This window comes from Triticum dicoccoides, chromosome 1A (genome assembly GCF_002162155.2).
Source record: "Triticum dicoccoides isolate Atlit2015 ecotype Zavitan chromosome 1A, WEW_v2.0, whole genome shotgun sequence".
Taxonomy (NCBI): Eukaryota; Viridiplantae; Streptophyta; class Magnoliopsida; order Poales; family Poaceae; genus Triticum; species Triticum dicoccoides.
The window spans coordinates 331151543-331167672 of NC_041380.1; the positions used below are offsets into that span (position 1 = coordinate 331151543).

Consider the following 16130-nt stretch of genomic DNA (forward strand, 5'->3'; position numbering starts at 1 on the left):
AGGACTGGAGCTCAGTATGTCCACAGCTGACGTTAAAGATAAATATTCCATACTGGTGGAGTCTAAGTTCTTTTGAAAGGGACATGTTTTATCATTTCACTTTGATGTCCATCTACACCACATCTCGTTGTCAGTCCAATCTGAGGTGTACCATTATATTTATATCATACTGTAAATATAACAAAAGTATTTGGGCTAGCGGGCCAGTTGATTGATTAGATAACTACAGGAGTGGCTTTGGAGTCCACAAAGGCATTGCACACTACAGTAAATACCGAGATAAAGAATCCTGATGCCATATAAATATGGCAACCTTACTGTTGACTGACAGGAACATATCAACATAAAAATTCTTTCATCTTTCCAGCCATACGAGTGGGTTGGCCTTTGAGGGGTCATTTTCAGAGACCATACTTCCGATTGCCAGAACTTTCATGGAGATAACATAAACTAGATGTTAGATGAGAAATCTTCGATCTCACCTATTGGCTATTAAAGGAAACATTTAGATCATCACCGAATAGCTCAAAATAGGAAGATCCTCACCACGCTGGGCCTCATATAGCTCGTGGGTTGATATGCATCCGTGCTCATACGAGCCAAGCAGCTACCCAAATAGCAGATGTCAGTGTAAGATTCTTTCACCTGAAATAAACATTTGGACAGAAGTCATTGGAGTATAGACTTCATGATAGAAGATGAAATAGAAAGGATGCAGTCCAGATTCCAAACAGATCATCACATCATAAGCATAAATCCTCATGAGATCATTACGAACATCTGTCAGTCTAGTGCATACAGAATTTTTATACTTGATGTCTGACACTGAGAAGCTCGAGAGAAGGATAATTCAGCAACATTATACTCTATTTAGTGTAGAGAGGACAGTGAATGGACTCAGTATGTACCCAGGATACTGCTTAATGACATAAGTGGTATTACATCTCAATGATAGCAGGTTCCGTATTTAAGCTGTATATAAACACGAAATCAATGGATACAAAAAATCGTAATCATATAGTTTCAATTGTTCTTAGGCAAATTCAACTAGCTTATACATGCACGGGTATAACCGAATTTGTGGTCATGATAATATATAATTTGCAATGAAAAGAGAGTGCAAATAAGCATAATATATCTAGTCTAGTTGACACCTTGCAGCACAGGACAGTAAGAAAATAATTAGGTTGAGTTTGGTATCCTTATCTTATGTTGCACATATGTCACTTCGATATAGCTGACCCTTTCAATCATGCTCACCTGGATTGGTCCTCCAAATAAATTATCATTGCTTCATTCAACTTAACTTGCAAATACACCAATGCCTTCCTAAGGTCCTTTACAAAATAATGAAACAAACCTTACATATCCTATAAAAGTTTGACTACTGACATAAATAATGTTGGAAATGGTATGGTGCAAGCTGGACGTGATGGATGTAAGATTATTCGAAAACAAAATAATTATTCACTTAATCACTATCTTGGAAAGAGTTGCTAGTACTCAGCAGAGTATATGCAGAGGCTGTCACTATATTTAAGAATTCAAGAACAAACGAAGATCAGCAAAAGACAAACTAAGGATTGTACTGCATGGCACCAAAAAAACATATTCCCAATCAACCCTTCATGGAACACAGTTTCTAGCATTCAGCCGTGCCAAGTAATTGTCACTTCTAAAAAATTCCTGACTCCTTTGCTTTTATTCCATTTAACTGATGAAAACTCTTTTGTAAGTTCAGCATACAAGCTCAAGTTATCGGCCTAAACAAAGATTTATTAAGTTCAGCACAGAAGCTCAAGTTACCGGCCGAAAAAAAGATTTATTAAGTTCAGCACAGAAGCTTAAGTTAACGGCCCAAACAAAGATTTATTAAGTTCAGCATTAGAACCTACCCAAAGAAAGATTTATTAAGTTCAGCATTACAACCTACCCAAACAAAGATGTACGTATGGCAGCTGCAAAACTCTAGGTCATCTTACATTAATTGATACCTGAGATGAATTGCAGGCAAAAAACATGGACAACTCAAACACAAGTGATTATCCTACTGGAAAAGCAGCCATCAGAATGCTTACCGAGGTATATTGGACAACTCAAACACAAGTGCTTATGCTACATGGACAACTCAAACTCACTTGCAAACTAACTGCTACATATTGGACGAGGTTATATGTATATGTTTGTCCCAGGTTCCAAGCTGTCATCTAGGCCCTTATTAAGTTACACGGAGATGGCTTACAAACAAAGCTTCCATGACAACTGAAGGCGTCCAGCATCAATGCTATAACCTTTGGTTCAGATGATATTGCAGCATGTTACTTGTTAGTCGGTGCTTCCTCTTGCTGTTTCTTGGAGGCAATCAGGACCATTTGAAATCTTGAATTGTCAAGTATCCAGCTTGATTGTGCCAATACTTGTTACATGCTGTGAGAGGGCAACATAATATATGATACAAAGAAGAATTCTTCCAGTAGTATCGGTCATTTCCCCTGCTTTCCTCCACATATTTTCAAGTGTCCATGCTAAAGGCAACAACACTGAAATAGATATCATATTTACCAGAACATTTCAGACTTCACAAAGACGTTGGACCAATGGTTATAACTTATAAAGACAAAGGAAATAATTTGCGGTGAGTCATAAAATAAAAAAGTTGTGCAAACTATTCAAGATCTTATTTATTGATTTGCCGGTTGGATTCACTGTTATAGTTTTAAGCTATTAAGATAAATCAATGATCAAACAACATAGGCACAAGTGACAATAATTGCTGAGAGGAGCTCAAAGACCACTGCTACATAGGTAGTCATCAATATTTAACAACTGAAATAAGGGAATCGATCAACAAGAGGACAATGTTGATAAGGGGATCAACGGTACCGTAACAGAGAGACATCCTGATCGTATACCTAGAGCAACAGCGAACTGCAGCTATTTCAATTCAGCGGAACAATGTGAGAGAAGCGAGCACTGTGCGGACGGAGAAAAGCTGAGGGAAGGGGTGCATCAGAAATTACCAGGCTAGCCGGTAATGGCAATGGGCGACGGCGACGGCCACTGCCTGGTTGGTGGCTAGTGAGCGGCAGCGCGGGATGGACGAGGGGTGGTCTCCACCGAACCGAACCGAACCAGATCGAGCCGCCTCGAATGGGACGGCCGCCGCCGGTGAGAGAGGAACGAGAAGAAGCGCGCGGCCTCCTTCTCGCTCCCCTTCGCCGCGGATGCTGGCCCTCGCCGGCCGCGCGCCGGGAGAGTTGCAGCGTGCTTGCTGGTACGCCGTGGTGGAAGTGGTTTTCGTGCTGCACGGGCCGAACAGGCTGGACTGTAGCGCCTCCACGGCCCGGAAGCGTGGTTTTACAGGCGGCCCGGTGACAGATGATTGTGTGGATCGGCTGGATTGAGCGCGAGAACTATTCTCGCTTCTCGTCTCTCTCTGAACGCTTTTCCTCCTTTGCTGTTTTCTAGATCGATCGTTCGCTGGTTCTCGTCCAGTTTTCTTCATTATTTTCCCTCTCTTTTTCCTTTCTTCTTTTTCAATTTTCTTTGTTTCTTAAGGATTTCTTTGGTTTTGTTTCCTTTGTTTTTGATTGGTTTTCCCTGTTTTTTCTCGGATTTCACAGGTATCTTTCTTTTCTTTCTTTTTCCCTACGATTTCTTCAGTTCATTTTTTCCTGCACGGTTTACACTCATTTTCTTTCTTTTTCTTTTTTCAATTTTGTTTTATTATTATTATCTGTTTCTATTCTTGTTTTCCATTTTTTTGCAATTATTTCTTCTGTTTCCTTTTTTGCTTGTTTTTCAGATTTCATTGTTTTTATTTTTTTTATGTTGGTTTTCATTCTTACTTTTTCATATACATCAAGAGCATTTTTTAAACACACTCCTTGCATTTTCTAAATAAAATTTTAATATTTTCAATACGTGGCAACAATTTTTTATACACATTTTAACACTTTCTAAAATCTTGATTAACATTTTCCAAATACAAGATTAACATGTTTTAATACATGGTCTACATTTTATCTATTCACCTTTTCACATTTTTAAATGCTTGATTAACATTTTTCATATACATGATTAAGAAATTTATTAATGCAGGTCAACATTTTTTATACACATTTAACTTTTTCAAATGCTTGATTAACATTTTTTAAAATACTTTTTAAACATTTTATCAAATGCTTGACTAAATATACTTAATATAGGCTCAATTTTTTCCACACACGTTGTATATTTTTTCATATACAGGAGAAATATTTTCCTTATACACATTTAAAAATAATGCTTGGTTACATTTTTTAATACATGTTTAACATTTTTATATACACATTTTTAACATTTTTCAAATGCTTGATTAACACATTTTCGATATGAGAATAACATTTATTGAATACATGGTCAATATTACTTTTTTAAATAAATTTTTATCCTTTGAAATGCTTGATTAACATTTTTAAAACACAAATTCGTCACATGGTCATCATTTTTTCTATACACATTTAACACTTTTCAAATGCTTGATTAACATTTTTAAATACTTGTTTAGTTTTATTTAAATGATTGATTAACATTTTTAAATAAATGATATACTTTTTTCACATATATCATATATTTTTGTATACATGAGAAACATTTTCTTTATACACATTTAACATTTCAAAATGCTTGGTTAAATTTTTTTAATGCTTATATGTAAAGTGTTTTGTGTAATCCCCTCAAAAAAAGTGTTTTTGGAATATATTTTTTAGAATATATGAAATATAAACATAAGTAAAAAATAGAAAGGCACAAAAAAACAAAGTAGTAGCCTCCTGACACCTGGGCCGGCCCATTTAGTGAAAAGCCTGACGTGAGAGCATGCTAGGTCTCGCCATAATAAGCGAGAAATAGTGCTACCCTGGATTGAGAGGAGATGCCCATTGGAAACCCGAAATGACATGGTGCAGATGAGGACAGTTCCTAGTTCGCGCGGGGCGCACTTTCATCTCGCTAAATCCTATTCGGCGCCCTCTGCGCCCGCTACAGTAGAATTCGCAAACGGGCGCATACCCCCCTTCTCCTCTGGGCCGGCCCATGTAGCCATTTCTCTCTGTGTTTATCAAAACGCAAAAAAGAATCTGCTAGTCCTGCGAAACATTTTCTTTATACACATTTAACATTTTGAAATGCTTGGTTAAATTTTTTTAATGCTTATATGTAAAGTGTTTTGTGTAATCCCCTCAAAAAAAGTGTTTTTGGAATATATTTATTTAGAATATATGAAATATAAACATAAGTAAAAAATAGAAAGGCACAAAAAAACAAAGTAGTAGCCTCCTGACACCTGGGCCGGCCCATTTAGGGAAAAGCCTGACGTGAGAGCATGCTAGGTCTCGCCATAATAAGCGAGAAATAGTGCTACCCTGGATTGAGAGGAGATGCCCATTGGAAACCCGAAATGACATGGTGCAGATGAGGACAGTTCCTAGTTCGCGCGGGGCGCACTTTCATCTCGCTAAATCCTATTCGGCGCCCTCTGCGCCCGCTACAGTAGAATTCACAAACGGGCGCATACCCCCCTTCTCCTCTGGGCCGGCCCATGTAGCCATTTCTCTCTGTGTTTATCAAAACGCAAAAAAGAATCTGCTAGTCCTCCGAAACATTTTCTTTATACACATTTAACATTTCGAAATGCTTGGTTAAATTTTTTTAATGCTTATATGTAAAGTGTTTTGTGTAATCCCCTCAAAAAAAGTGTTTTTGGAATATATTTATTTAGAATATATGAAATATAAACATAAGTAAAAAATAGAAAGGCACAAAAAAACAAAGTAGTAGCCTCCTGACACCTGGGCCGGCCCATTTAGGGAAAAGCCTGACGTGAGAGCATGCTAGGTCTCGCCATAATAAGCGAGAAATAGTGCTACCCTGGATTGAGAGGAGATGCCCATTGGAAACCCGAAATGACATGGTGCAGATGAGGACAGTTCCTAGTTCGCGTGGGGCGCACTTTCATCTCGCTAAATCCTATTCGGCGCCCTCTGCGCCGGCTACAGTAGAATTCGCAAACGGGCGCATACCCCCCTTCTCCTCTGGGCCGGCCCATGTAGCCATTTCTCTCTGTGTTTATCAAAACGCAAAAAGAATCTGCTAGTCCTGTGAAACATTTTCTTTATACACATTTAACATTTCGAAATGCTTGGTTAATTTTTTTTAATGCTTATATGTAAAGTGTTTTGTGTAATCCCCTCAAAAAAAGTGTTTTTGGAATATATTTATTTAGAATATATGAAATATAAACATAAGTAAAAAATAGAAAGGCACAAAAAAACAAAGTAGTAGCCTCCTGACACCTGGGCCGGCCCATTTAGGGAAAAGCCTGACGTGAGAGCATGCTAGGTCTCGCCATAATAAGCGAGAAATAGTGCTACCCTGGATTGAGAGGAGATGCCCATTGGAAACCCGAAATGACATGGTGCAGATGAGGACAGTTCCTAGTTCGCGCGGGGCGCACTTTCATCTCGCTAAATCCTATTCGTCGCCCTCTGCGCCCGCTACAGTAGAATTCGCAAACGGGCGCATACCCCCCTTCTCCTCTGGGCCGGCCCATGTAGCCATTTCTCTCTGTGTTTATCAAAACGCAAAAAAGAATCTGCTAGTCCTGTGACACGAACCAGCAGCCTCCTGGTTAATAACAGGCTGCAGTAGCCACCCCGCCATCCCCAACAATCATGCTAACATCCATATATTTTCTTCTTTTCTTCTTTGTCTTTTTTCTTCTGTTTTCGTTTTTCTAGTTTCTTTATTTTTCTTCCTAGGTTCGATGAACTTTTTTCAAATTCGTTAACTTCTTCTTCAAAATCGATGAACTTTTAGCAAATTCTATGAACTATTTTTAAATTCAACGAACTATTTTCTAATTCTGTGAACTTAAAAAAATGATGAACTTTTTTCCAACTTTGATGAACTTTTTTCCAACTTTGATGAACTTTTTTCCAACTTTGATGAACTTTTTTCAAATTCGATGAACTTTTCTTCAAATCCGATGAACTTTTTTCAAGATTGGTGAAATTTTTTCAAAATCGATGAACTTTTTTGAGAAGTGATGAACTTTTTAATCAAAATCGATGAACGTTTTTCCAAATTTTGTGAACTTTTTCCAAAATTTGATAAACTTTTTTTGAAAATCGATGAACTTTTTCAAATTGAGGAATTCTTTTTCGAAATTGATGTTTCTTTTTTTTTGAAAAGTCCACACTGCCAACTGCGAATAGGTCAATAGTTTAACGGACAACTGAATTGAACGACCAACGTGTCAATTGAATCGAACCAGCGAGCAGCGAGGTTTTTGTTTGTCGAGCGACAGAAGGAACGATCGAAGGAAGGGAGTCGATCCAGCTAAATGGGCCGGCCCAAGTGAGCTGGGATGTGAGCACTAGCACGCAAAAGCAGCGCATAAGGCGCCAACGAGGAGGACTCTTTCATCTCAATTATAGCTTCTTCTCAAAAAAATCTCATGAGACATATGGCAGGCCTCAAAACAGCTGGTTTCTTACACAGTTTTTTTTACATTTTTTTTTGCTTTTTTATTATTTTTATTTTTTTATACTTCCAATTATTCTAAATAAACGTATTATAAAAAACACTTAACAGAAAAAAATGTTAATCATCATTTTGAGAATGTTAAATGAATATAGCAAAAATGTTTCCGATGTATAAGAAAAGGACTGTGATACAATCCAAACGTTTCATATACTGTGATAGATCCGAATGAATTCCAGATGCAAAAAGCAACAACAGCAGTGCGGGCATAAGCGAACGTGGTTCGGCCAAAGCGATCATTTCCTTCTTCAATTGGTGCATGCATGCAGAAAAAACAAAATAGCTGATGTTAGCAAAGATTCCATGTAAAAATAAAATTCAAAATATTTTGTAGCTCAAACTGTCGCTCCGATCGAAAAACTGTTTTTATATAAAAAAATTCGGGACAAGATCTTTGAAACTAGATCCCATGTTAATACGTTTCGACAACTTTTTTTGGAGCAAAAGTTACCACACATAAACTAAGTCAGTCATCGGCTCTGCTATGCCTATACTACCACGCTATTTGCACGGAAGTTACCGGCATATGTCTTTCCGACAATTTTTCCTCGGGTCAAAAGCTACCATAGTGTTTGTATGGAAGTTATCATCATGACATTTACATAGAAAATTATCAGGGTATGCTTTAACAACTTTTTTCCATCGGGTAAAAAAGTTACCGTGGTGTTGTATGTGAGTTATCAGACCTGTTGTGCGAATATTATCATGTTATTTACACTGTAATTACCAGGGGGTATTTTTCAACAATGTTTGCCCAGGTCCAAAAATTACCCGGTGTTTGTATGTGAGTCATCACCTCTATTGTGTGTATATTATCATGTTATTTACACATAAATTATTGGGGTGTATTTTTCAACAATTTTGTCCAGGTCAAAGTTACCCCGGGTTTGTGTGTGACACGCCCGCGGTCCGTATGTTACCACGTTGTTTACACATAAGTTGTTAAGGGTATGTTTTCAAACAACTTCCTCCCCCGGGGCCAAAGTTACCACGCTGTTTGAACAATGTTTTTGCTCCGGTCAAAAGTTACCATGGAGTTTGTGCTTAAGTCAGGTATGTGATTCATATATTACCATGCTATTTACATAGAAGTTATCGGGGCATGTTTTCAACAATTTTTCCCCTGGTTAAAAAGTTATCATGATGTTTGTACCTGATTTATCAGGTCTAGGTGCATGTATTGCCAAGCTATTTCCATAGAAGTTACGAGGGATATGGTTTCAACAACTATTTTTCTCTCCGGTTCAATATTACCATGGTGTTTGTACGTTAGTTACCAGGCCCCTGGTGTGTGTATTACCATTTATTTACACAGAAGTGCCCCGGGGTATGTTTTCAATACCCTTTTTTCCCGATCAAAGTTATCGTTGTGTTTATAACTAAGTTATCAGGTTTGCGGTGCATATATTACCATCCTATTTACACAGAAATTATCGAGGTATGTGTCAACAACTACTTCTCCAGGTCAAAGTTACCACGGTATTTGTACCCCAGTGTATAAGCTACCGCTATTTACACGAAAGTTACGGGAGTATATGTTTCAATAACTTTTGTTTCATGGATCAAAATGCGTGTACATACAAGTAATAACCAACAAAAAGAATAACTACCTACCAATTGTGTACTGAAAAGTTGGCATTCATTATAATGTAGCATATGCTACTAGGTAACTACATATTTATTACGAGGTTTTTACAAAGGGGTGTTCATGTCGTACACCAAATTATCCTTATCGTGTGAATGATACACTAAAAAAAATGTGGCAAAAAATCATCATGAACAATAGGTTTTATATACACTCTCTTGGTTTTCCTGTATTGCAAAGGTTAGTTTTTTCACTAAAAAGACAAAAGAAATTTAGGTGAGCTGGTTAATGGGCCTGAGCTTAGTTACCAGAGACTCAAGTTCGAGTACGTCGAAGGTGAAGGAAATATGCCCTAGAGGCAATAATAAAGTTATTATTTATTTCCTTATATCATGATAAATGTTTATTATTCATGCTAGAATTGTATTAACCGGAAACATAATACATGTGTGGATACATAGACAAACAGAGTGTCACTAGTATGCCTCTACTTGACTAGCTCGTTGATCAAAGATGGTTATGTTTCCTAGCCATAGACATGAGTTGTTATTTGATTAACAAGGTCACATCATTAGGAGAATGATGTGATTGACTTGACCCATTCCGTTAGCTTAGCACTTAATCGTTTAGTATGTTGCTATTGCTTTCTTCATGACTTATACATGTTCCTATGACTATGAGATTATGCAACTCCCGTTTACTGGAGGAACACTTTGTGTGCTACCAAACGTCACAACGTAACTGGGTGATTATAAAGGTGCTCTACAGGTGTCTTCGAAGGTACTTGTTGAGTTGGCATATTTCGAGATTAGGATTTGTCACTCCGATTGTCGAAGAGGTATCTCTGGGCTCACTCAGTAATGCACATCACTATAATCCTTGCAAGCATTGTAACTAATGAGTTAGTTGCGGGATGATGTATTACCCAACAAGTAAAGAGACTTGTCGGTAACGAGATTGAACTAGGTATTGAGATACCGACGATCGAATCTCGGGCAAGTAACATACCGATGATAAAGGGAACAACGTATGTTGTTATGTAGTTTGACCGATAAAGATCTTTGTAGAATATGTGGGAGCCAATATGAGCATCTAGGTTCCGCTATTGGTTATTGACCGGAGACGTGTCTCGGTCATGTCTACATAGTTCTCGAACCCGTAGGGTCCGCACGCTTAAAGTTCGATGATGATCGGTATTATGAGTTTTTTGTGTTTTGATATACCGAAGGTAGTTCGGAGTCCCGGATATGATCAAGGACATGACAAGGAGTCTCGAAATGGTCGAGACGTAAAGATCGATATATTGGACGATTATGTTCGGACACCGGAAAGGTTCCGGAAGGTTTCGGACATATACTAGAGTACCGGAGGGATTACCGGAACCCCCGGGGGACTTAATGGGCCTACATGGGCCTTAGTGGAAAATAGAGGGCAGCAAGAGGAGTGTGGGGCGCGCCCCCCAAGGCCCAAACTGAATTGGTTTAGGGCAAGGGGGGCCGGCACCCTCTTTCCTTCTCCTCCTCTCCCTTTCCTTCCCCCTCTCCTACTCCTACTAGGAAAAGGAGGAGACCTACTCCTAGTGGGAGTAGGACTCCCCCTCTTGGCACGCCTCTCCTTGGCTGGCCGGCTCCTCCCCTTGCTCCTTTATATACAGGGGCAGGGGGACCCCATAGACACAATAATTGATCATTGATCTCTTAACCGTGTGTGGTGCCCCCCTCCATCACATTCCACCTCGATCATATCGTAACGGTGCTTAGGCGAAGCCCTGCGTCGGTAGCATCATCATCACTGTCACCACGCCGTCGTGCTGACGAAACTCTCCTGTGAAGCTTTGCTGGATTGGAGCTCGCAAGACGTCATCGAGTTGAATGTGTGCAGAACTCGGAGGTGCCGTGCGTTCGGTACTTGGATCGGTCGGATCGTGAAGACGTATGACTACATTAACCGTGTTGTGCTAACGCTTCCGTATTCGGTCTACAAGGGTACATAGACACACTCTCCCCTCTCGTTGCTATACATCACCATGATCCTGTGTGTGTAGGAATTTTTTTTGAAATTACTATGTTCCCCAATAGTGGCATCCGAGCCAGGTTATTGCGTAGATGTTATATGCACGAGTAGAACACAAGTGAATTGTGGGCGATACAAGTCATACTGCTTACCAGCATGTCATACTTTGGTTCGGCTGTATTGTTGGATGAAGCAGCCCGGACCGACATTACGCATATGCTTACGCGAGACTGATTCTACCGACGTGCTTTGCACACAGGTGGCTGGCGGGTGTCAGTTTCTCCAACTTTAGTTGAACCGAGTGTGGCTATGCCCGGTCCTTGTGAAGGTTAAAACATCACTAACTTGACGAACTACCGTTGTGGTTTTGATGCATAGGTAAGAACGGTTCTTGCTCGGCCCGTAGCAGCCACGAAAACTTGCAACAACAAAGTAGAAGACGTCTAACTTGTTTTTGCAGGGCATGTTGTGATGTGATATGGTCAAGACATGATGCTATATTTATTGTATGAGATGATCATGTTTTGTAATGGAGTTATCGGCGACTAGCAGGAGCCATATGGTTGTCGCTTTATTGTATGCAATGCAATCGCCCTGTAATTGCTTTACTTTATCACTAAGCGGTAGCGATAGTCGTAGAAGCAATAGTTGGCGAGACGACAACGATGCTGTGATGGAGATCAAGGTGTCATGCCGGTGACGATGGTGATCATGACGGTGCTTTGGATATGGAGATCAAAGGCACAAGATGATGATGGCCATATCATATCACTTATATTTATTGCATGTGATGTTTATCCTTTATGCATCTTATTCTGCTTTGTTTGACGGTAGCATTATAAGATGATCTCTCACTAAATTTGAAGGTAAAAGTGTTCTCCCTGAGTATGCATCGTTACCAAAGTTCGTCGTGCCGAGACACCACGTGATGATCGGGTGTGATAAGCTCAACGTTCATCTACAACGGGTGTAAGACAGTTTTACACATGCAGAATACTCGGGTTAAACTTGACGAGCCTAGCATATGCAGATATGGCCTCGGAACACTGAGACCGAAAGGTCGAGCATGAATCATATAGTAGATATGATCAACATAGTGATGTTCACCATTGAAAACAACTCCATTTCAGGTGATGATCGGTTATGATTTAGTTGATATGGATCATGTGATCACTTAGATGATTAGAGGGATGTCTATCTAAGTGGGAGTTCTTAAGTAATATGATTAACTAAACTTAAATTTGTCATGAACTTAGTACCTGACAGTATTTTGCTTGTCTATGTTATTGTAGATAGATGGCCCGTACTGTTGTTCGGTTGAATTTTAATGCGTTCCTTGAGAAAGCAAGGTTGAAAGATGATGGTAGCAATTACACCGACTGGGTCCGTAACTTGAGGATTATCCTCATTGCTGCACAGAATAATTACGTCCTGGAAGCACCGTTGGGTGCCAGGCCTGCTGCAGATGCTGCTGATGACGTTAAGAACGTCTGGCAGAGTAAAGCTGATGACTACTTGATAGTTCAGTGTGCCATGCTTTACGGCTTAGAACCGGGACTTCAATGACATTTTGAACGTCATGGAGCATATGAGATGCTCCAGGAGTTGAAGTTAATATTTCAAGCAAATGCCCGGATTGAGAGATATGAAGTCTCCAATAAGTTCTATAGCTGCAAGATGAAGGAGAATAGTTCTGTCAGTGAACATATACTCAAAATGTTTGGGTATCATAATCACTTGACTCAACTAGGAGTTAATCTCCCTGTTGATAGTGTCATTGACAGAGTTCTTCAATCACTGCCACCAAGCTACAAGAGCTATGTGATAAACTATAATATGCAAGGGATGAATAAGACAATTCCCGAGCTCTTCGCAATACTAAAGGCAGTGGAGGTAGAAATCAAGAAGGAGCATCAAGTGTTGATGGTCAACAAGACCACCAGTTTCAAGAAAAAAAGGTAAAGGGAAGAAGAAGGGGAACTTCAAGAAGAACAGCAAACAAATTGCTACTCAGGAGAGGAAACCCAAGTCTGGACCTAAGCCTAAGACTGAGTGCTTCTACTACAAACAGACTGGTCACTGGAAGCGGAACTGCCCCAAGTATTTGACAGATAAGAAGGATGGCAAGGTGAACAAAGGTATATGTAATATACATGTTATTGATGTGTACCTTACCAGAGCTCGCAGTAGCACCTGGGTATTTGATACTGGTTCTGTTGCTAATATTTGCAACTCGAAATAGGGACTACGGATTAAGCGAAGACTGGCTAAGGACGAGGTGATGATGCATGTGGGAAATGGTTCCAAAGTCGATGTGATCGCCGTCGGCACGCTACATCTACATCTACCTTCGGGATTAGTTTTAGACCTGAATAATTGTTATTTGGTGCCAGCATTGAGCATGAACATTATATCTGGATCTTGTTTGATGCGAGACGGTTATTCATTTAAATCTAAGAATAATGGTTGTTCTATTTATATGAGTAATATCTTTTATGGTCATGCACCCTTGAAGAGTGGTCTATTTGTGTTAAATCTCGATAGTAGTGACACACATATTCATAATGTTGAAGCCAAAAGATGCAGAGTTGATAATGATAGTGCAACTTATTTGTGGCACTTCTGTTTGGGTCATATTGGTTTAAAGCGCATGAAGAAACTCCATGCTGATGGACTTTTAGAATCACTTGGTACTTGCAAATCATGCCTCATGGGCAAGATGACTAAAACGCCGTTCTCCGGAACAATGGAGCGAGCAACAGATTTGTTGAAAATCATACATACTGATGTATGTGATCCAATGAATATTGAGGCTCGCGGCGGGTATCATTATTTTCTCACCTTCACAGATGATTTGAGAAGATATCACTACTAGGGAAAAGGCTAGCAGCAGCACGGGTTTTAGGCCTATCAGCAGCGCGGGTACCCGCGCTACCAATAAGGCGCTACAGCTAACGTATAGCAGTAGCGCTGGTCCACCCGCGCTACTGCTACACAAGTGTTGTAGCAGCGCGCTTAAAGGAACCTCGCTGCTGCTAATAGCTATAGCGCGCTTCCCCTGTGCGCGCTACTGCTACAACCGCGCTGCTGCTAACTTTTCTGCAATCGCTACTGCTAATTTTAGTAGTTTTTTGTTTTTTTTCGGCATATTTGTTTTGTATTTGAACAGGCTTTATAGAAGAATCTTTAGCACATACAAATGTCATCATGATACATATACAAATGCCTGCGAGACCACAAATGTAATCATAGCATATACATACAAATAGTCTCGTCATAATCATCATCCAACACAAAGTGGTATCTTGTCATCATCTCGAAAATAGCGATACATGCAAGTCTCGAATACTTGCAACTACAACGTCATCCATCTAAACAAAGGTATACGCGAGAAGAGCTATCACTATGAGTGAGAGCGGAACTATGCAGTACATGAGATGGCGGTTACGAGTCCTCTCTCGCGCTAGCATGAACCTCAAGTAACTAGCTTCTCCTTCTTGTCTGCTTTTGAAGCCTTTATGGCTGGCGTCCGAGAACCCATTCACTTGCGCCTGACACTCATGCCACTCGTTGTACACCCCCGGAACCTTCCCTTTGTACACGACATAGCAGTTCCATCTCGCCATCAAGAAACTAGGTACCTGTTAGAGATGCATGTTCATGAAGAGGATGTACAATCATATATATGCAACAAAATATACTAGAGAACACCGAAAAAGAAAGGGTTAGCAACTAGATGCAACATACAGTATGCAAATTAATTAACTAGAGGTACGCAGGTCATTGTACGCAAACTAACAAAGTAGCGTTACGCAAGTTCGGTAAGGATCGTGGACATCACAAAGTTGCATCACTACAAATAGTATACAAGTTCAACCGACACATATCATCATCATCGGCATCATAAATAACTAGAAGTTCCATCCTTCCATATCATCAAGGATGGACCCTAGCTTCTTGAACGGCGTGAGGTCTAGACGTTGCATGCCTATGCGAGTTCGGATGTCAGCTCGCGATATAGGGCCGTGGTGGAACATCCCCTTCTCATCGATGACTTCTTTCATGATGATCGCCGCAATGTCGCTTTGGATGCAAAAGAGGTCATCTCTAAGTTTATAATCCGCTTCTCCATGAGATTCTAGCCACTTGTGGATATGATCATCATTTCTGCTTCTCATGCGAAGCTTTTGGTGATCCATGTTGAACTGATTCATGAGATGGAGGATGTACAATCCATCCTTCTTGCTTGGTTTTGGGACTTGGATGCAAGAGAAGTTAGTTTTATGCACGAAACCCATCTTCTTGTTCCTTTGTTTCCTGATCTGCATGTGGCCACCTCTAAAGCTGAAGCCTTGGAGAGCATCATCTAGAATATTCATTATGTGGGTGTAGTCTTTTTTCTCGTAGTCTCTGGAAGGGTCAAAATACACGGCGTGGGAGACTTGCGGATAAAGAACGATAAGGACAGCGTGCCCGTTGCTGCGGGGAAAAGACACCTCAAATTATTCCCCATAGAGAGAGAATGAATGATTGAAATGTATGAAAGGGTTGTTCAAACTGACTTACTTTGGATGATAAGGCACGAGGACAATTTCCCGGTCCTTATTCTGTACCATGAAGTTTTGGAGGTAGTCCCTAGCAGTTTCACACTCAAAGTCGCCGAGACTCAAGAAAGACTCGTGCATGTAGTACGGATCCGCCACACAGATTTGCGAGACTTCTTCACTGTTTATGACAGAGCTCATATGTAGCGCAAAAAGGCGGACGATTGTAAAATCGAGCCGCCTTGTCAGAAACATCTCAAAGATATGGTCAAACTGCAGGAAGAACACCTCCGCGGGCTGTGTCTCGACGTAGCACTTCCCCTCAGGCACACGAGCCGCGTATGTCGGATATCCTGGATCCTTTGAGGCTAGTAGGCTTTTCTCAGTCGACAGCACATGGTCGT

General features: G+C 40.2%; 1 long non-coding RNA gene across 1 annotated transcript; it reads right to left on the bottom strand.

Moving 5' to 3' along the window:
* Positions 1-202: 202 nt before the first annotated feature.
* LOC119286810 lies at positions 203-3268 on the bottom strand. Its single transcript, XR_005140667.1, has 4 exons — positions 3021-3268; positions 1261-2540; positions 547-645; positions 203-429 (listed from the first exon to the last, which is right to left on the bottom strand). It is a non-coding gene; the product is annotated as an uncharacterized LOC119286810 (long non-coding RNA).
* Between the last annotated feature and the right edge of the window lie 12862 nt (positions 3269-16130).